The sequence below is a fragment of the Manis pentadactyla genome, chromosome 3, assembly GCF_030020395.1.
Source record: "Manis pentadactyla isolate mManPen7 chromosome 3, mManPen7.hap1, whole genome shotgun sequence".
NCBI classification, from domain to species: domain Eukaryota; kingdom Metazoa; phylum Chordata; class Mammalia; order Pholidota; family Manidae; genus Manis; species Manis pentadactyla.
The window spans coordinates 103,372,141-103,393,247 of record NC_080021.1 but is presented as its reverse complement, the minus strand read 5'-3'; the positions used below and the strand labels follow the sequence as shown (position 1 = coordinate 103,393,247).

Sequence of the window (21,107 nt, the reverse complement as noted above, 5' to 3'; positions counted from 1 at the left end):
CATAAAATTCTCATGTTTACAAACTAAACCTAGAGCTTGATGTATTTTAATCTCTCTCCGTCAGACTTTGAGCCCCTTGAAGGGAGAGTCCATGTCTATTTCTCTATCCTCAGTCCCCTGCAGTGTCTGGCACAAAGTCATTACTTAACATGTATATGCTTGCTTCTTTGAATCCAGCCTTATTCCACAAAGAATCTGAGGCAATTTGCACAAAAGATATATAAAGTGAAGAAAACAACTATTAAAGCAGGAACAAGGAAACTATAAATGGAAATAGAATCAGGACCTGGAAGGAAAAAATCGGTTAACAGTCATTAGCCAAGGGCCATAAAATTATCTTAGCATGTTTATTGAATATATATATATATATATTTCTGACAATAGATAATTCTGAAATCAAAGCACACCCCTTTTATGGCATATTGCATTGTTTTCCTAAAATCAAAACAGCTAAGTATTAAAAACCATGGAAGATATTTCCCGAAGAGTTTGTGGGCTTTGAATTTTGAAGCCATGCTTTCCTGTATCTTTGCACTCCAATCTTTGAGCAGATAGTTAACATGCCATTTTAGCTTAATCTTCTGCAACCCAACACAGTACGATCAAGGAATACATATACTTTTTCTTAAAACTTCCCTTTACTAAGGGCAAGATACTTCAACATATAACCACAACAGCAAGTGAGTTTATCTTCAAGGACGTTTCCTACCTGAATTAGTAGAAGCCAATTATAAATCAGAAAACTAAAAATACTTAGTAAAATATTACAGCTGGTTCATGGCAGTAGCCACTCTTTTAAAGGAGTAAACTGGATAATGACTCTTAAGGCTAATTTTTTACATGTATAGACCAACAACACTCCTTTCTCTTAAAAAAAATTTTTTTTTTAATTACGGTATCATTGATATACACTCTTATGAAGGTTTTGCAAGAAAAACAATATGGTTATTACATTCACCCTTATTATTGAGTCCCCCCAACCCCATGCCCCATTAACACTCCTTTCTTTAAGGCAGTTTAGTTTTAAAACAATCTTCCTTGAATCACAGAGAGCCTTTCAATTGCACAAATAACTATGCATCTGTAAGCTATTTTCCATAAAATCATCTCAGGTCTTTTATTTTGAAGACCACACAGTGAACTTTCTTAAAGTCTTGAGTTTCGCTCCCTTGCTTGCTAGTCCAAAGTTAAAAAGAATCAGTGCCACGTATCTGCATTTTTTAGGTCAGGCCTTGCCTGACATTTTGGTATAAAAAATGGTAGTCATGCAGAGAAAGGTCTGAGGGCCACAGCAAGGAGGGCAAGAGCCTTCCAGCCTGATTCTGGCCATCCTTGTCTTGTTCTAGTGGCTTCCAGAACATGGACTGCTGCCTCCATGGACACTTTACTAGAAATGCTGCACCATGCTTGATGGAAAGGAGAGTCATACGTACAACCAGCTTTTGTTTAGATAGCTACTTGAATTCCATCGCCACATGCAGAGATGTGGGTGCCAACTCTGAGCCATGTTAGTGGTTGGCAAGAGGCGGATGCTCTAGAAGTGTCTGTTCAACCAGTGAACACTCTCAGTTCCACACTGGAATTGAATTTCAGCCAACGGCAATCTGATGTTTTCATTAGTATTATGGCTCTATATAGGCTTGTGACCAGCTGTTGTTATTCTCCTTTAAATTATTAAGAAAACTGCCTTGATTTATGGGTTTGAGAGGAGAGCTTGGGTCTCAAATTCTCAGAGCATAGGAAGGCAACATAAAGCAGCTTTCTTTCCAGACACCCACAAATTTCACCAGAGTACATTTCAATTCAGTGTGGCAAATGTTTGCTAAGTATCTACTATGTCCAAAGCAGGGTACTATGGGAAACAAAGATGAACAGGGAGCAGTCTTGCCATAGGAAGCTGAAGAGCCCCCAACACGGTGCCTGGCACATGGTGAGCATTCAATGTGGGGTTATTTATTACGTATTTGTGGGACATCTGTGAGATAAAGCAGAGTGCAGTAAATGTTAGGAGAGGTATAAAGAGTGTGCTCTGGGGAAATGCATGTAGATGACATTCATCAGCACTGGAGGCTGGGATGACCTCCTGGAAGAGGTGGCATTTAGGTGAGACTGCACAACATTAAGAGGATTTTTAAAAGGAGGCATTCTGGTGGCATGAGCATAAAGGGCACGATTCATGGTCTGCAGTTTGTAGAGACTCATACACAGGTGGCACAGCAGGTCCACAGTGAAAAACACTGATGTGTGGGTTGGGCCCACAAGACGAAGCCTATACTATGATGGTGGTTAAATGGGTAGTGTGAGTACAGGTGAGAGACCTGGAGACAGGAGGCCAGGAGATGAATTAGGAAACCAAAGCAATGTTCATTGTTGCATGGCAATTTTAAGAGGAGGACAACATTTCAGATCAAAGAAAGCCTGAAAGAGCACTCTTTGTCACCCTCTATCTTAACAAAAGTATTATAATGATAGCCGTGTACTCTACACAATCATAGTTTGAAAGCAAAATATAAAGTCTTAAATGTTGACTAAGAACAGCATAACTTGAGTACTTTTTGGCCTCTCAAATGTGTTCTTTGTTGATGGGAAAAAATTAAATCAAAATATTTACAATTAGAAAGCTTACAGTAATTGAACTTGGAACTCTCAAACCCAAATGATGACCTCTCCTAATATAACATTGTAGGAATGTGTCTTCATAAACCCCTAACCATACTGACGCCCCAGCTTTCTGTATTGCTGGCTTCTTTACCTTCAAGAGATTATGGAATATCAAAAATATTATCTACAATAATAACGCTATGTGTTTCTCTGAGAACCTAAGGCACTGTACACACTTTAATTAAATCTCCTAATGTCCTTGTGAAGTTGGCAAGGGATCAGCGGAAGGTGAGTCATCGAGAAGTATGCAACTCAGAAGACTGGACCATAGGCCATATTTTTATAATTAAATCCACTTTTATTATTATTGTTCCCACTTCACCGATGAGGAAATGGGGTTCGTATTCAGAGAAGGATGATGAGCTATCTTCCATTTTCACTGGAGGCAGAATACAATGCTGTAAGTTCCAAGAGCATCTTGTGAGATACCTTTACAAATAGTATAAAAATCATGACCTCGGAGGTTTCTCCTTTGAGAGGTAACCAACATTTATTAATGAACACCTAAAATGTGTACCAAAGAAAATATACATCGCCCTTGTCTTGCAAAAGAACATAGGACAAGAGTACCAATTTATCATGATGTATGATCTCTTAGTTTTGATTGGCTGGTTGACCAGGAGCTTAGCTGAGTTCTCCCCATAGTTTGCTCTCCTGAACCCCTATGCTTTCCCCAGCAACAGACAGACAAGTGGGCACTGGTTTTGCAGAGGTACCACCAGGAGTAGAGTTAGTTATACTGAAGACACAGTACAAACTACAGGGCTAGGCAAAATCAGCAGACCAGAAAATTGACCAAGTCCTGACTCTTGGTTCTACCCCTAGGACAGTGATACAGATTCTCAAGTCAGACTCCAAAAAACAAACAGTGCAGTTATCATACATGATCTAGTTTGTAAACCAACTCCACTTCTTGTGAAAGAAATGAAGTGGCCCAAACCAGTTTACCAGATAGGACACCACTCTCTCAACCTAACCACCTCTTGACATTTCAGAAAATACAGTCATGCTTTCATGCTTCCAGGGAAACAGATCCCCATTTGAAGGAGAAAAAAAAACTCTATCTATCTATCTATCTCTCTATCTATCATCTATCTAAAACAGATAAAGGCTTTTGTTTTGTTTCAGGTAATTTCCTATTGCTGAAGTCTTAAAAACAGATGAAGATGCAAATAATGAAATCCTATGGTAATATTTGGTTGTAAGATGGTTATATTGATCCAGAATATGCTTCAGTGTGTTTAATTATCATAAAAATGAAAACACAAAATCAAAAATTTTGATGAGAAGTTGTGGACGCTCAAGTCTAAAAAAAAAGGCTTTAGAGATAGCCTTTATTAATGGGACTAGGGAAGAAGGCAGGGTAACAAATTTTGCCTAGTCCTAAGAGAATGTGGCAACTGACTTAGAAACCTCTTTTTGGGAAAGACTAGTATTTAATATACTAGCAAACAGCTTATTTCTACTCCTGAAAGCTGATTTACTGCAATGGGATTGAGGGCAAATCTGTAATAACTGCATGTGCCATAACAGCAATAATCACTCTTTCCAATCTTTGAGATGACTGAAAAAAAAATGTTCTAATGGAATTCTAAATTCTCTAGATAAAAGGCCTCACAAAATTAGGAAAATTCTCTACAGCTAAATAATAACTTTTTAATTAATCCCTCATCACATTTATGCATTTAAATTAAAGGAATGTAATTGGTTCTGTATTTTCCCCATAAAAATAAGGTGTCCTAAAAGATTTTAAAAGCTTTGTCTAACACTGTATTTTAATTTGGTACCTGGATCATTGACATCACCTGCTTTCTAAGAATTCACAGAAAGCATATATTTTAAATATTATTCAGTGCAACTATTTATTTATATACTTATACAAGTATGTAAGCAGGAGTTTCCTTTCATGTTACTTCAAACATACTTTAACAATATTGCAGGTAGGCTAACGAACATAATTTTAATCTCTTATTGGGATTAGATTTCTATCTGTAACTTTAATCATTTTAATATTTCCCAAATTTTAAAAAAGGCATTTTTAAATTTAGATTACAAATCTGCTAAAAAATATTAAATTATTAAATGCTTCTCAGTAAAGTATGGTTTTGAATTTAGATTGTTTTAAAGCAGGTAAAATAAATATTTTATTAACTATTATAATAATATTCATAATTAAAATATGTAAGTTTCAATTAATGTTAAATGCTATTGGATGTCAGAATTTCTGAGCTGAAAGGGACATGGAGTTCACTGAATTCAATGACTTCATTTCTAGATGCAAATACTGAGTCCTTGATCTTTTCAAGGCCACACAGACTAGAACTCAGTCTCTGAAACTGTCAGGGAAGAGTTCCTTTTTATTCAGCCATGGAGATATTAACTACAAACACCACATTAAGTTATCCTAGTTTCCATTAATGCAGAAGTACTAATCAGAGGTAATGTCATTCACTGGTTGGCCTAAGGAAGAAGCTACAAATTATCTAGGACCTGAATATCTAATCCCATCTCCACTGTTGACTAGATGACATGAAGCAAGCCACTTAATTGCACTGTGCTTTCCTTTTCCTAATTATAAAAATAAGGACTAGAGTAATTTAGACTTCCGTACTTAAATTGGTTGTTGTAAGAAGTGGCAATAAAAATAACTCTAAAGCATACAGCACATCTAAGTGCAAGCTAAATACTTAATACAAATAACTCATCTTAACTATATTTAAACCAAGAAGTAATGACCACACTGAGTCGTAATCTGGAAGGGAGTATATATTAGCTACTGTGTGTCCTTAAACATATGAACAAGCTAATGCGGTGCTATACCTAACAAGTTCAGCAGTGCCTGCATATTCCTAGTTTTACATAATCTATGTTGACCCAAGCCTGATAGCAATTATCAGTTGACAAAAAACCAGAACTCTGACTTCTCAAATGCACCATTCTTTCCTAAACAGAGAGAAATGTTAATGACCTATAACTATAGTGTTGCTAACAGAATCTGAAAAATTTACTACAGGACCATCCTGTAACTGATATAGGCAGAGCATAAATCCTGCCAAATACTGTATCTGAATACAGTAAACCATAATTTCCTGTGTATCATGTGAAATCATCTAGTTTAGCAGACCTTTAAAAAACAAACAAAAACTTACCAACTCTTGGATAAGAAATAGCTCTTACAACTGGGAGGGACGGGAAGAATTAATAAGTACGTTTTAAAAGTATTGTATAATACAAATTCTTGAAGAAAACAAATGTATTTACTATGAGGAGAGAGAAGTCTGAAAGAAAACACCCAGAGATGCTTATCTTAAAGGTCATTTCCAGGGGGTAGAATTGTGGTGGGTTTTTTTTCTTTTTCTCCTTTGTGCTTATCTCTTCTGTCTGATTTTGAACATGGGTTAATTCTGTTGTATTTTTTTTTTAAAGGTTACTTTAATAGAAAAAATTGCTTTAGTCTCTTGTGTTGAGGGAGGCAAGGTAATGTCAGGCCCATGAAAAATGAATGAGAAAGCTTGAAATTTCAAGTGATATTAATACGAGATGGATCTAGGGTTCTTGTGTCCTGTTACTGGTTTTGGTTACTTTAGAGGGCCAGCGGAGAAGGAGAAAGTCTGGGGATGCCACGGGGATGGGAGCTTTTTTGCCTGGTAAGTCCTGAAGGCCAGAGTTGTGAACAGTTTGTGACCCTTCCTAAGCTTATTCTTGGTGTGCGTTCTTCACCCAGAATTTTCATTTCTGGATTGTATGCCTCCATCTCAAAATTTAAACAAGCATTGCTTTTAGTGTTTAATTACAATTTAATGGAAATACTACTTGCATTCAAATTAGCTTTTAGTTTTCACATCACGAATGTGCATCCAAGTTATTGTGTCATTATAATCTCATGTCATAATGGCTTCATAATGCAAGTCCCTGCAGAGTGAGATTCGTAGTTTCCTATGGTAATTGCCCATCACTATAATATCATAATCACATAAGCACAGTCCCCACATGCTTCCACTGCAATCATTTTGACATTGTAAAAGCATTTTAATAGTATTAACATAGATTCTCCAGAGAAATCATCTCATTGTCACTGCATTACCATATAAGATTAATCGTGATGGAACCATGTTGTTGCAATAAAAAAGCATGGGAAAAAAAAAGTGGTGCTCAACAATAAAGCATTTCGCTCCTCAAAAGGTCACTGCATTCTGCAGTGAGGTTTGCTTTACAACCCTTAATTGAATAGATGTCCTTTCACACGGTGTAATTTTTTTGGTTGGGTTTTCCTTTTTGTTTGGTGAAGACTCACACAAATGTAATAAATTACATCAGTCCCTCTCTGTGGGATAGAAAAAAAAAAGTAGGCATGATCTCTCTTCAAGAAGTTTACAATTTAATCAAGGTTGCAAAAATTATATACAGCATATAGGTGAATATAATTAATACTCTTATGATAAAGTACTTCAATATAACTGGCATGAGGAAAATGTGAGAGCAATCAAACACGATGCTCTTGAACAGAGCATGTTTGTTAATTATAAAGGGTTAAACACAGTCATCTCAAAGACCATGTGGCAGAAATGGAGTGCATGTTACCAGGGTTCAGAAGACCCTGGCTGGTATCGCTGTACTTCGCTAGCTCGGAGAAGCATGATGACCACCAGGACAGCGGGAGCGGACACGGATGGCCACCGCCCTGCCCCAAGGAGGAAGCAAGAACACGCAGCGGGCAGGAAGCCTCTCCTCTGTATGTGCCTCTACTGCTTTCGCCGCAGACACTGGAAGTCAGACTTTGTTCTTTATCGCTATGAGAATAAGCAGAGATGGCCTCTCAAAACATCAGATCACGGGCCAGAAAAAGGGCACTCCTGCTCAGAAAAGCACTGCCCAGCCCCCAAAATGCTCATTGGTTTGAAGCCACTGTATAAAATGACTGTGTTGTGTCAGTGACAAATGGCACACACTGCCAGAGACAGGCAGGGTATTGTGTTCATTTGAGGGGCCTCTAATCCTCTGGTACTCTCTGGGGATGCTACGGGAGAATTGCAAACGACTGTCATAACTCTCAAGGAATCTTCCCTGCTCAATATTTAAGTAGAGAACAGGGTCACGGCCAGCATTCAGCCCCGTGACTGGCCCATAGCAGACATTCAATAAATGCTCATGGATAGAAGAGTAAATTAACATGACTAGAAAGCACACACAGGTCTCTGAACCCCTGGGGTTGGAACACACAGGCAGCAGATTTGGAATGCGCACTCTCCAGAACCTTGAGAGAGGAGGAATGAACAACCGGCAGTGTCTCTTGTATCACTAAAGACAGGCCACCTCCGCACCATTGGCAAATCACAGCACTCTGCGAGGTAATGGTCGCTAACTTTCCCTTTCTCGAATTGTGTGTGCTGGGAGACCTCAGAACTACTCCGTGGTTCAGTTTCTGAAAAGAAGTAATGCCACTTTTTTAACTGGAACACAGTGTGGATAAAGACGTGCTCTCTATGCATGGAAAGCTGCCTTTACCAACAAACTGTGGAGCAATGTAAACATACTGCATAAACAAAATTAGCTGTCATTCCTTTAGAAGTTATTTTTCATTTCATGGGTAAAGTCTGTGGCACTTGCTCCCTTCTTCCCCCAAGCTGTTGCTTAGGCATCTCAGGAAGTTAAATTCTCACTTCTTTGGCCATTCTTCACAGTAACTCATTTCACATATTTTTCATTATGAATTCAAATCAAAACTTACTTTTATTTCATTTGATTATAATTTATTATTATGTACTCTGTTATTAGTTATACAGATTAAAAATCAAGAATTCAGGATGTTTCTGTCCAAATGTATTCACCACAGGACCAGAAATTCTATTTATTTTGTAAAATGTATTTTGATGTTGCTTAGAAAACTATCATAGTTTTCCTCTCTCATTCAAGGGTACTAAAGGCAACAAAATTATTCCTGATAATATTCAATAGCTTAGTCTTCCATTTTATACAAACAATAGCCAGTAGCTATAAAATATCTTAAGTGCACCAAAAATTACTGTTAACTTATTGTATTTCAAAAATGGAAGAATGCACATAGACGGGACAATGTAATGCTCTTCTGAACACCACTATCTTCCCAATACGAAGGAAAGTTAGAACTTTACCAACTACATAAGTGTTTCAGAAAGTTGATATGCTGAAGTGTGTCTTCAGGCAAACTCAGTCTGTGGGCCTCAGTTTTCTCCATGATAAAGCGAAGGAGTTAAACTAGGTGATCTCTAAAGTTCCCTCCAGATACAGGTCCTCGGATTCTATGGGAAAGGCACTAAATGGCCTCTAAACAACCTCTGCTGCAGCCCCCCATCAGTGTGCCCTGTTTAAAGGGTAAGTTAGTAGGGATGTATGTGTGGTATAAAGTCAGGCAGAAAAGTTCTGTACAAGGAATGTGAAGCCTAATGATGTCTTTCTAATCCTTTTTCTGATCTTCCATCAGAGCAAGTCATACTCTAACAAACCACATTCCAGTATTCACTTTACTAGAAACTTCAAGTTATTAGTAACAGATGAGTGAAATAAATACCTCATGGCCCACTGTCTGCATTATTACTTTATTATTATCACCCTTTATACTGCTTATTACTAAGAACAAAGTAGAGGCACTACTATAAAATAATGGTGGATTTATTCATCCTCAGATAAATGATGCTGACTGTCTAAGCAACTGAAAACTCTTGGCTGTTCCCCAAATTACAGCTAAAATGATCCAGTATCTATCTGTATGTATATGTACATACATATATGTATAAATATATACATGTATATACACATTTTTCACATTTTCTTATCATCCCAGCACAAGTACAGAAACTGTTCTGAAAATTGTTTTGTGCCAACTTTACAACCAAGAATTATGTTTTCTTGGGTGTTGAGATAAGTAAGAAGTTAATAACCTGCTTATCAGTGTCTTCAGAAGGTGTGGTATATATCCCACTGTGGGTTCAAACTGAATTTAAGTGATAAATGGGCATTTAAACATGTTTTAAACAAGTGTTTATTTATTATAATGTGTTTTAGGAAAAAAATAATAAACACTTCAAGCCTGGGATTTCATGACTACTATACTGTAAGATGAGCTGGGGTAAAACAGTGCATTTCAAAGAAAAATATTAAGTAATTAGTATCAAAGGTAGTATCTAGGCAGAGCAAACACTCTTAAAACATGGTAAGAGAATGAATCAAATTTGGCAAACTTGATGAATATTAATAAATGATGAATTAATTAATTTTGATGAATATTATACTGAATTTATAAAAATTAAGAAGCATTTGATATCTTTACAATATCTTGTAGCACATTTATTTTCTCTGGCCTATTAAAGAACTAACTCCAGTTCTGGAGGTAACATCCCCCCCTCATCCAAAATACAACCCTGACTTCTAATTAGGCAGAGAAAGCTATTATCCAGTTTTAACTCTCAGACTTTTTTATTGATCCCATAATTGATGACATTATTTTAAATGTTGATTTAAAAATATGAATGATATAATGGCATAAAGAATATAGATCAAAACATGGTCAGACATAGCTACTTAGTAATCTTTCTAATTTTTATAGAATAAAACTCTAAATATCATTCTTTGTATAGAAACAACATATAAAGAAACTCTCCTTTATTGTTAATGTTGTAAATCATTACATCACATAGGAATAATTAATGAAAATGTAGTTTAGTCAAGGTATTACTAGCATAAAAACAAAAATAAAGAAGTAGAAGCATTAAAAACTACAGCACCCTACATAATGCATTATAAAATTCCACCTAAAATATCTTTCACAATTCTGATTTGGTCTATCAAAAAGAAAAGGAATTTAAAAATTAATCCTTTTGACTTCACTCTAACAAGAAGTAGTAGCAAAGGCTCATGAACAAACTGTGCATATTCTTTTATATGCTTTAAATCTAACAATTAAATGAATTCAGTAAACAATATATAGAATTTTCACAGAGACCATTTTAAACTTGGATCTCTTACCTTGAAAAATTTTGATCTTTCTACTGTAATACGCTAATAAAAAGTGAAAAGATAATGCCAGGAGGAATGATGAATGTCAAAGGGGGCACTCCAGCTCAATTTGCAGGAATCCACCCCCTCACTGTTCACTCACTAGTTCATATATGGCTGCAAGGTCAAAGGCTCAGGCGTGTCAGCACCTATAACAACATGTTCTTTACTTTTTATGCACTGAGTAGCTCCAAAATGTTTAGGACATAGAAGAAAGAGGAACACCTTGCAGATGTACTTTTCTGAATGATAGTGGGGCAAGTTCAAAGCAACACAAAAGACAGGGAATCAATGTCAGGTCTTAGACTTAAGCAGAAATGTGAGTGAGACTCACAAGTGAGGCCCAAGACAGTTCCTGATTCTACCTGTGGGAGAAACTGGAAGCATAGTGGCGGTGACAGGCAGGAGACAGGGTTTTGGAGTAACAGTCCTCTGATGTACACTCAGTGGAGAGCTTTTCTTGTCCAGTGTTAGCCTGTAAAAATCCCTTTTAATGGAAAGGGACATTTTTATGGAAAGTGGAGGACATTTTTCATAGAAAGTACCAGGCATGGTGCATTGGAAGCAAGTGGCCTCTTCTCAAATTCCTGAGTTAAATGGATAGGTGCAATGGCAAAGGGAAAATCTCTGAAGTTAGACGGAACTTGGAGAAACTACAGCCTAGGAAGCTCTGTAACTGGTAGAAAGGCACTACTCATGAAGTGACGGACATGCCATATGCCAGGAAGCGATAAATAAAAACAAGAGTCAAATAACCTAGGTCAAAACTACCAAAAATGCTCTTGTAGCTTTTCCCAGATAAGGGTTTCAACAGTACTTTTTTTAGTGAAAATCACTTTCTGATTTCACATGTATTTGCACACATATGCACGCATTCCTCATTTCACAAATTTAATCTGTCTCTGAAAGCATGATGTCATTAAACTTTGCATCACAGGAAACTATATCATTCAGTTCTTTTTTAAAAAAAATTATTTAAACCTCTTAATATGGACATTGTCAAAAGTTCACAAACATAGTAGCGTAGTCAATCCCTATGTATCTATCAAAAATGCCAATTTTTCAACAATAATTATTGCTTCAATAATAATTCCAATTAAAGACAGTTTTTGAAGGGAAAAGTAATGTTCCACAGTTCATTCAAAACTGTCAATTTATCCCAAATACTACTAACATGCTCTTATATAACCACATTACAATCACTCCTCTAAGGATTTCTGGCTATCAGTTTACTACAAAAAATATTTCTTTAAGAATTAAAAAAAAAAGACTACTATTCTATTCTGAAGCTGAACATTATAAAGCTTTCTAGAATCTACTGTAGTAAACGTGGTACATGTGGACAGGTCATGGTTAAAGTGCACTGAGGTCATGGATGATTTCACATTCTCAGTGTTTCTTCAAATATAAGGACTTTCCTAGCTTCTGAGGTTCATCACCTCTTCACATTCTCCTCTGTTTTTTTAGACACTTTCAGTTGATAATATGGAGAGGGAAATGTGCAACACATTTAACAATGGGCATAAGACATTGCCCTGTAGGAAGATCCGATATAGGACCCAAACATATTCTCTATCTTATTGCCTTTTTTGATGGCACAAGTGTGTGGACTGATCATAGCAAGTTTTTGACTCACAGAGGAAATTTTGATGAAATTGTTCGTGAGGTGGCATAACAAATATTTGGATGGTAGTAGTTCAGATAGCAAGATATACTTTATTATGTACATTTTATATTAACAGTTTATAAACCATACAGAATTCATTTGATAATGTTTATCTAATTATTTCAATGTTTTAAGTCACAAACATAAAGCTCTCCTCCAAATTATGTTAAGAAGTTGCTGAACTGAGTAGACCTTCCAAAGAGTGTAGTCATGATTTACTTCATTCTATAAAGAAAATAGCTCTAAATACAATATTTTCCAGAGACCATTATTATTATAGGTCCATATTACAGGCTGAATTCTGTCCTCCAAAGTTGACATTGAAGCCCTGGTACCTTGGAATGTGACTAGACATTGGAGATAAGGCCTTTAAAGGAATAATGACATTAAAGCAGGGTTGGGGTGGGTCCCAGTCCAATATAACTATATTGTGTAGTTGTAAGAAGAGATTAGGACCCAGCCAATACAGACAGAAAGCAGTCCACATGAGGCTGCCGGAAGAAGGAGAAGATGCAGCCACCTGAAAGCCAAGAAAAGAGGCCTCATAAGAAACCAAGGCTACCAGCCCGTTCACCTTGGACACTCACCCTCAGAATCGTGAGAGAATAATTACCCTTGTTCAACTCACCCAGCCTGTGATATTTTGTTAGGCAACCCTGAAAAACCAATACAGTCAGTAATGGAGGCCATCTAATCCAAGCTACAAAAGTGGCCTTCGACTACACCTGCGTGCTCTGGGTCTAACACAGTGAGCAGAAAATTTGTCAAAAGATCTGGCCAGGCATGTGCAATTCAGTCTAACCTTTGACAAATTTTGATGACAATCAGGTGATAGCTCAGCATATGGACTCAGAGTAAATAAATCATTATTTCAGTTATGTGTCAGGGCATAATAGGAAAGCTTGCTGAAAAGTTAAGCAGATATCACACATAACATGTAGAAGCTGTGTGATGTGAAATGCTTCTCAAAATGGGTGTTGGACTTTCTATTTCCTCCAAGCTTTTAGACAGCAAGACTATTAACACTTAATTTTTCAGATACATAAAGAATGTAAGAGATGAGACATGCAGATATGTGATGGTCTGAACATGATAGCTTTGAGAGTTTATGAAATTTTAAACATTTCAGAACTAATACATATATAATTTTGAAAACAGTAAGCAGTATTAAGAAATAAATCTTTGTCCATACACAATAATACTGAGGATTTTGTGGTTGCAATGAACTTTCAATTACACAAAAGCATTAACTTAACAATATTTACCAGTATTCTCTTCGAAGTGCTTTTCAAACACTAAATAATTACCAAGTTAAAATCCTGGCAAGATAAGCCATTTTTATTCTGGATTTAGTGAAAAGGATTATAATTACTGTTTTAACAGTTTCTGTAAAGAAAGACTAAATGTTTACTGAACACTACTGTGAGAACAGGCTATCCTTCAAGCAAGTAGGAAAGAGAGAAAAATGAAAGGTCGGCTAGCTAAATGAATTCAAAAGAAGGCAGAGATGATTCAGAACTGAAAACCATGACCCAAGAAAACAGAGAATTTAATATGCAAAGCAGTGACCAAAATTGGCAGAAGACTATTTATGAAATACTGCCAATAGTTAATGCTGCAGGCTGACAATGGAGAATCTTTGGTCATGCCCTGAACAACATAATTCATCAACCTAGTGCTTGGAGCAGTCATGTCCAAGCAATTCATCATCATCATATCACTCGTCAGAGTGAGAAGGAGGGGTGAACTTTGACTGTTACCCTCTAGGGAGAGTGGATTTATAGCCAACATCCCTAAGAATCAGCATAGCTCCAGCCAAAGAAAAATGCGCCTTCTGCACCTCTCTTTAAGTCAGTAAGACAGTGAACACACTGCCCCCAGGGCACTGAGAGCAAAACCTAGGTCTGATACATCTGAAATGTGTATCAGATAGCCAGGAAATCATATTTAAAATATTCTTCATGGCTGCTTTTAAAAATGGTAAGTATAGATGATTCATTTCAAATGTCCAGTGACAAAATAATTTCTGAAATGTGTTCATTGATAACTACATTTGGGCAGAATCATCTCTTAACAATGAACATTCCTCTATTGGAAAAGTTGGAAGTGCACTGAAATATTTTAAAATATACATCTATATGTGCATACACACACACATACACACACACACACACACACACAGAAATTGTCGCTTTCAAAATAAAAATGAGAACCTTAATTCCTATCCCTCTGTGAATTGAGCCTTTATGCATTTTACACTATGACACTGCCCTTACGGAGTGTAATTAAACACCTAATGCCACTTTGCCCATTTGATAAAATCATGTAGCTGAGTTGAGCATTATGGAAACCAGTGTATCTGCTATTTCACCAACAGTAAGAGGAATATCAGTCGTAACAGCAAGCCTCCCACTACACCCTCCTAGGCTCCCAAGGCATTTGGTAAGCTGGAAAAAAGTAATCTCTGGGTCCAAGTGGCTCAGATCTTATCTGTGTATAGGAGTCAGGATAGGCTAGGTTATGCTGCAGTAACAGCCAAATCCCCAAATCTTGTGATCTAAACACAACAAAAGCTTATTTCTAGCTCACACTATATGTCTGACACAAAGGGACAGGGGGCTCTGCTCAGTGTCCTCATTCTATCACCTGAACTGACAGAACAGGCACTATGTAAAAAACTGGTGGTCTTGTGGCAAGGGAAAGAAAGCATGACAGATTTCTCACTGGCCCTAAGCATCCACCTGGAAGTGACACATGTCATTCCACTTACATTTTACTAACCAAAGCAAGTCCTGCAGCCATACCTAACTGGAAAGGAAAATGAAATGGAGAATGCTCATGCTCCCACGTTGAGCAGGCCGAGCACTGGTACTCAGGCACAGAGTGTCTTCATGAAATAGGTAGTCATAACCATGGAGCTGGTGTATGCCAGGTGGCCAGCTGGAAGCCAGTATTTTATTTGTCTTCTCTTTCTTCTTTCTTTTGTTTAATTTTTAGTGAGGGAGGATGTCTGTGAATGAGAGGCCTTTTTAAAAAGTGAAAGTCATTTTAGAAAAATTTGGACCACTGAAAATACACTAAAAAAGAGCAGCTAAAGAAAGTAAGTATGAGGCCACATGTGGTGTATGAAGAACATATTCGACAACCACCTCAGGTCTTCCTATGAACACTGAAGTTCACAGGACTGCTGAGCAGGACACAGCTTACCCAGGAATTTTGAGCGCTGTTGCTGTACGGTTTGCTTAGGTATTTAAGACATTTGAGAAGAAAGACTCCTCATCTAGTAATACTTTAAAGCATATGGAAGCAAGGATGGGCATTTTCCAAGGGCAGCAGTTCATCCTATGTTATACAATTCATTATTTTGTCTTAAAGCTTAATTCAAAAAGCAGCCTCTGAAATTCTTACATAGGGTTGTCTACCTACTATAATCCCAGGACTTAATAACCACGCTCCAGACCCAGAAGGCCCTAAGTACACGGGTATAGACTTTTCAAGATTCTCAGTGTCTATCCTGTATATGTGTTCACTTGCTCCCTGCCACTTTCTGGGTCCAGATTTCATGACTTACACTCTAAATTTTAGTAAATTGTACTTTTCAGAAATTCTTTCCACTTCAGCCATATTCAAGGTATTTTCTGCCCTTCATGGGAAACGGGATATTTGTGCAGGGAAACCTCTCTCTCACGTAAGTCACTCCTAGAGTCAGGACACTTGCACGGTGTCCTGATTCCCCTCCCACACCACTGGCCAGCCTCCTTTGCTGGCTCCTCCTCCACTAACCTCTAAATGTTGGGCTCTTCATGACTGGGTCCAGGGCCTTCCTCCCTTCTCTATCTCTGTTATCTCCCTGGGTCTTCCTACATCTCCAGCAGCTTGATATATCACCATGAATGACTTCCAAATAATTATCTGTAGCCCAGGTCTCCCCTATGAGTTGTAGGATTGCATACCTGACAGCCTATATGACTTACAGCTCACTAACCAAAGCAAGGCACACGGCCGTGGACATCTCACAGACCTTGCGGCAGGCCCCCAACAAGTCTGCCCTTCCCGGCACTCACACCCCTGTGCACTCCCTGTCCCCCGCCCTGCACCAGGGTAGACTGTTTGGTCAGCAGCACACAGCAGAGGTAATGGTATGTCACTTCCAAGGTCAAGTGCTAAGAAAGACTGGAGCTTCCATCCTGGGTTCGTTCCCTCTTGTGACATTCACCCTGGGGGGAGTCACAATCATGAGTAGCTCTATGGAGAGGCCCACATGGTGAGGAACTGAAGTCTCTGGCCAGCAGCCAGCTAAATCTGTCAACAGTCATGTGAGAGAGCTAAGAAACAGATTTTACGGCCAGTCAAGCCTTGAGATGACCAGAGCCCTGTCTGACAGCTTGACTGCAACGTCACGAGAGACCCTGAGGCAGAACCACCCAACCACTCCATGCCCAAACTTCAGACCCACAGACACTGAGGTGATAAATGCTTATTGTTTTAATCTGCTACATCTTAGGGTCATTTTTTAATGTAGTAATAGATAACTAGCCCACACATCACAGAGTTAATAGGCACCAAATAGAAATTTCCATCTCCCCTATCCCAATTCCTAATTAGCTCTTTCCCAAGCCTTCCTCTAATTGACGTTGACATCTACCCAGCTTTTAAGCCATCATATTGATAATAATATTGCTTTCTCCTTTGCTTTTTCGACTGTATCCAATTCAACAGCAAGTTCTATGGAGTTGAAATCCAAAATATGTATCAAGTCCACTCCTACAAAATGGATTAAGAGCCCACTTTGCATGAAGCACAGGATCAAGTGCTGGAGAAACAGCAGTAAACAAAACAGCCCTCCCGAAGCTGACATTCCTATGAGCTGGAGTAAATCATCTACAAGCAATATATGTAGTAAGTCGTATGGAGGAAAACTAAAGTGAATAGGTGGAAGGGGGATGTCAGGAAGTTTGAGGGGGTTAGACTGTTATTTTTAATGTGTTAGGAAGGCCCCATTGAAAAAAGCGACATTTGAAGGCTCTACATTTTCTGTCTCTACTGCCACTGTCTCAGCCTGAGCTACCACCACCTTTCGTTAAGGCTTCAGCACAGACACCTTCATGTCACTCCCCTGCCTCCACCACTTCAGAGGCTTTCCACTGCTGTTAGAAGAACACCTGGAGTCCTTGCCAAGCTGCACAAAGCACTGCACGACCTGGGCCCACCCTGTGTCTCCAGCTTCATCTTGATGCATTGCACCCAAGCTCCAGACACGAACAGGCAATTTCTACAGCAAGCCGAGTTCTGTCCTGCCTCCTTTGTCCTTACAGGCCCCATTGCAAGGAATGGACATCACTAGGTCCTTCTCATCCTCCTAAATCAGAGGCCTTGGTGAGACCTCCTTTTCAACACCACATTCAAAGTGTCCCTGCTTCATTTTTGTTTATCACAGCCCCCTGTGTATAATTAATTGGTTTGTTAGTTAACTCATGTGTTGGTTCTTTCTTTGTCTCCTCAGACTCCTCCATCCTGAATATAAACTCCAAGAGGCTAGAATCCTCATCTGTCCTGTTCTCTCTTGCAGCCCCAGTGAGTGTCCAGGTACACAATAGACACCGACTGAATGAATAAATGGACTCTTCCTGACTAGCTTGTAAATTCAACACCATATGTGACCAAACATATTTTTGAATGGTAAAAACAATCTTATTTTCACAAGCCTAAAGCCTTTTAGATCTAGTAGAGTCTTACAGATCAATTACTTTTATGTGCCTAGAAAAGATAAGTAATTGTACAAAGGCAAAGAGCTGGAGTCAGAACTAGCATCAGTCTCTCTCCACTCAGGGGTCCTCAGAGTTCTTTAAACCAGCAAGCTCTCTCCCTGCCTTATCTACCAGTGTGCCTTTAATCCCTGATGGACACAGGGCAGACTTGTGAGATGCAAAGTCTGTGGTGGCTAGCAGGTAGAAGCACAGGTTTTGGAGTAAGAAAGACATAGATTTTTCTGCCTTAAACTTCCCAGCAGTGTGGCTTCACTCTTCTGTACTTTCTTCTATAACATGAGAAGGCCTCATAGGGATGTGGAGAGGATGAAATTAGCCAGCATAAACCTCAGAGAAGACTCCTGGTCATTAGCTTTTACAAACTGCCAAAAAATATATGCTCAGGCATTCCTATAATGTTTCCAAGATGAAGGAATGCAAAAAAAAAAAAAAAAAGATGCATTTTTCAATTTTATTCCAAAACCTGTATTACATATATTTTGTAACTTTTATAATATTAAAGCAACATCTAGCCCCCAAGAAATGAAAATATCATTTCATAAAGTATTCATGTGAACTTTGTGATCAAATTTTCCTTTTAAAAATTAACTTGCTATCTTGCTATCGACAGGCAAGAAAGATGTCTGATCTTTTTCTTGGCAATGTGCAGTGTGATTTCTTTTTGAAGGGGGTTGTTTATATCTAGAATTATATCAGGTCCTTAGGATAACTGCTGTACACCCTTACTGTCTATGCAAATTAAATGTGACTGGCCAAGTAGGTGTCAGGAGTCTTACTGACATTCATTCCGTATGACAATGAATGTCATGATCCTTTAGGACAGGAGTAAACGCGTGTCAGTTTCCTCTTCTGCAGCAGTGATTTAAAGACCAATGACATGTTTTTACACAAGGCGTAAATTCTCTTCCTTAAATGTGCTCCCCTCGGAGGTGTCACTGCACCTGAGGCGTCTTCACAAATACCAAAACATCACAACTGCAAACACCAAGCACCTACCTGAAGGGAAGGCGCACCTACATGTGTTTGGAATATCTTTATGATAGAACCATGAGACGGTAAAATAAAGGGCAAGGCTGAGGCCCAAGGCTTAGAGTATGGCTTCAAAGCTTATGAAAGGAGAAAGGGCATGGAAGCGCCGCCTCCCACCCTGCCGCCCCACGACTGCCCAGGGCATTTCGGTCCAGCAGCCGGAGCTAGCGCCGCGCCCCTTCTCGGCCTGGGTCCCACGCCAAGCTGCGCTGGACTTCAGACCTGGGGGCCACCGGCCGTCTCCCCGACCAGACCGGCCTCCTAGGCCTCGCGCAGCCGTACGGTCGCGTCTTTGCCGCCTCTCCGGAGCCCTGGGGACAGGCGCCGCCCGCCCACGCGAGGGCTGCTTTAAGCAGCGGTCTCCGCGGCGGGGCTCCGCGGGCTCCTGCGGGGATTAACGCGCTGAGCTCGGCGCCACCCCGGCGCGCGGCTCCCGGCGTGGGACCCCACCCTTCCTACCGGGCCCACAGCTCCCGCAACCGCTTCGGCTCCTGGGCGCCTTCCCTCCGCTGCTGGACGAGGCCTTCTCCCCGGAACCCTCGGCAGGACGAACTTTCCGGGCCTTTGACGGCTCCCCACCCCCGTCCCCTTTTAACCCTCCAGTCTGGTCTCCTCCCCGCCCTCAGGTCCCGAGGCCTCTTCCGCGGGCCCAGCCACGCCTACCTGGGCCCTGGACCACGCCCTGAGCCCCCAGGCCACGCCCAGCAGGCTCTTTTGGGCCCCGCCCACGGCCCTAGAGCCCCCCTCCCAGGCCCTACCTTCGGCCTTAGGCCACGCCCCGCGGGCCCCGCGCCTCCCCGCCCACCTCCCGGCCAGGTCTGGACTCAAGCCTGCGGGCGCCTGCCCTACCCCTGGAGCGCTCAACAAGCTCCTAGCTGCAGGATCTGCTCACCGGCCCACTTTCTTTGCGCAAGAATCTATTGTAGAGACCCTCCAAATATCCTGGAAGGCGATGTTTCTTATCTCTTCCTAATTCTGCTGAGACAAAAGGAATAAGATTGGTGAATGTGAGTGAGTCTGTCCAAAAAACAGTGCTGGGAGCAGTTGTGACAATAGAGTAATACCTATGAGTACCTCACTGTACTCAATTTTATCCTGAATTCTGAGAAAAAGAAGATGAACACTTAGATGGGAAGAACCTCCAGGTTCACATGAAAGGAAGGTAAACATTTAATCATCATCATCATCAAATGTTTCCGGAGGCCAACTCTGCTATTCTTGGCACTCTGTATATGTTTTCTTAATTATTTTTTGGAACAACTTACATGTGGTAGGATCAATTTCTCCACCAATTACAAGAAAACTGACATAGAGAAGTACCTTGTACAAGGCCCGGATTAGAACACAGTTGGTTGACGTGACTACACACACCTTGGAAGAGAGCAGGACACTTTGGTGGGAGGCTAGGAAATAAGCGAATGTATTTAAGTCAGAAAAAAAAAGTAAAGTTTTATGTGTGAGTTTTTTGTTGTTGTTTAAGAAGGGTAAAAGTAAAAGTTGATAAGGGGAAGGCAGAGAGCAATAGCCCTTAAGGATGGTGTTTGCCTAAATCCTAGGAACAGGAAGGGGATAAAATAGGGCCCAGGGGTGGGAGAGACAAGAATATAAACGTAGGTGCTGAGAACCCCAGAGAGAAGAGTACTAAGAGACTAAAGTATCACTAGGAATGACTGGGGCTCATTCTGAGGCTTCCAGAGTGATTTCAGTGCGGGCTACCACTTTGATTCCTGTGCCGCAACCACGAAGCTGTATAAATGTGTACCTGACCATGGTTGTTAAAGAGAGACCTAAAAGTCCATTATTTATAATGTTATGTAATTTCTAGCCCATGCTGCCAGATATGAAATTATATACAAGATTCATGTTAAAAAATGACTTCAGTTTTTCTTTATAAAAGTTACTAAATTCTCCACTGCCCAATTACACCCATTGTGCAAGATCTCACATGCAGG

At 39.7% G+C, this 21,107-nt stretch overlaps 1 protein-coding gene across 4 annotated transcripts in view; it reads right to left on the bottom strand.

The window, feature by feature from the left end:
- PTER (phosphotriesterase related) overlaps window positions 1-21,107 on the bottom strand; it is an 85,762-nt gene that overhangs the window by 49,778 nt on the left and 14,877 nt on the right. For 2 of the 4 annotated variants that reach the window (XM_036908024.2, XM_036908027.2), the window contains exon 1: window positions 19,615-19,752. The exons of the other annotated variants lie outside the window; for them this stretch is intronic. The gene's annotated coding sequence lies outside the window, so the exon portion shown is untranslated. Of the gene's footprint in view, window positions 1-19,614; window positions 19,753-21,107 lie in introns of those variants that run through there. 4 annotated transcript variants of the gene reach the window in all.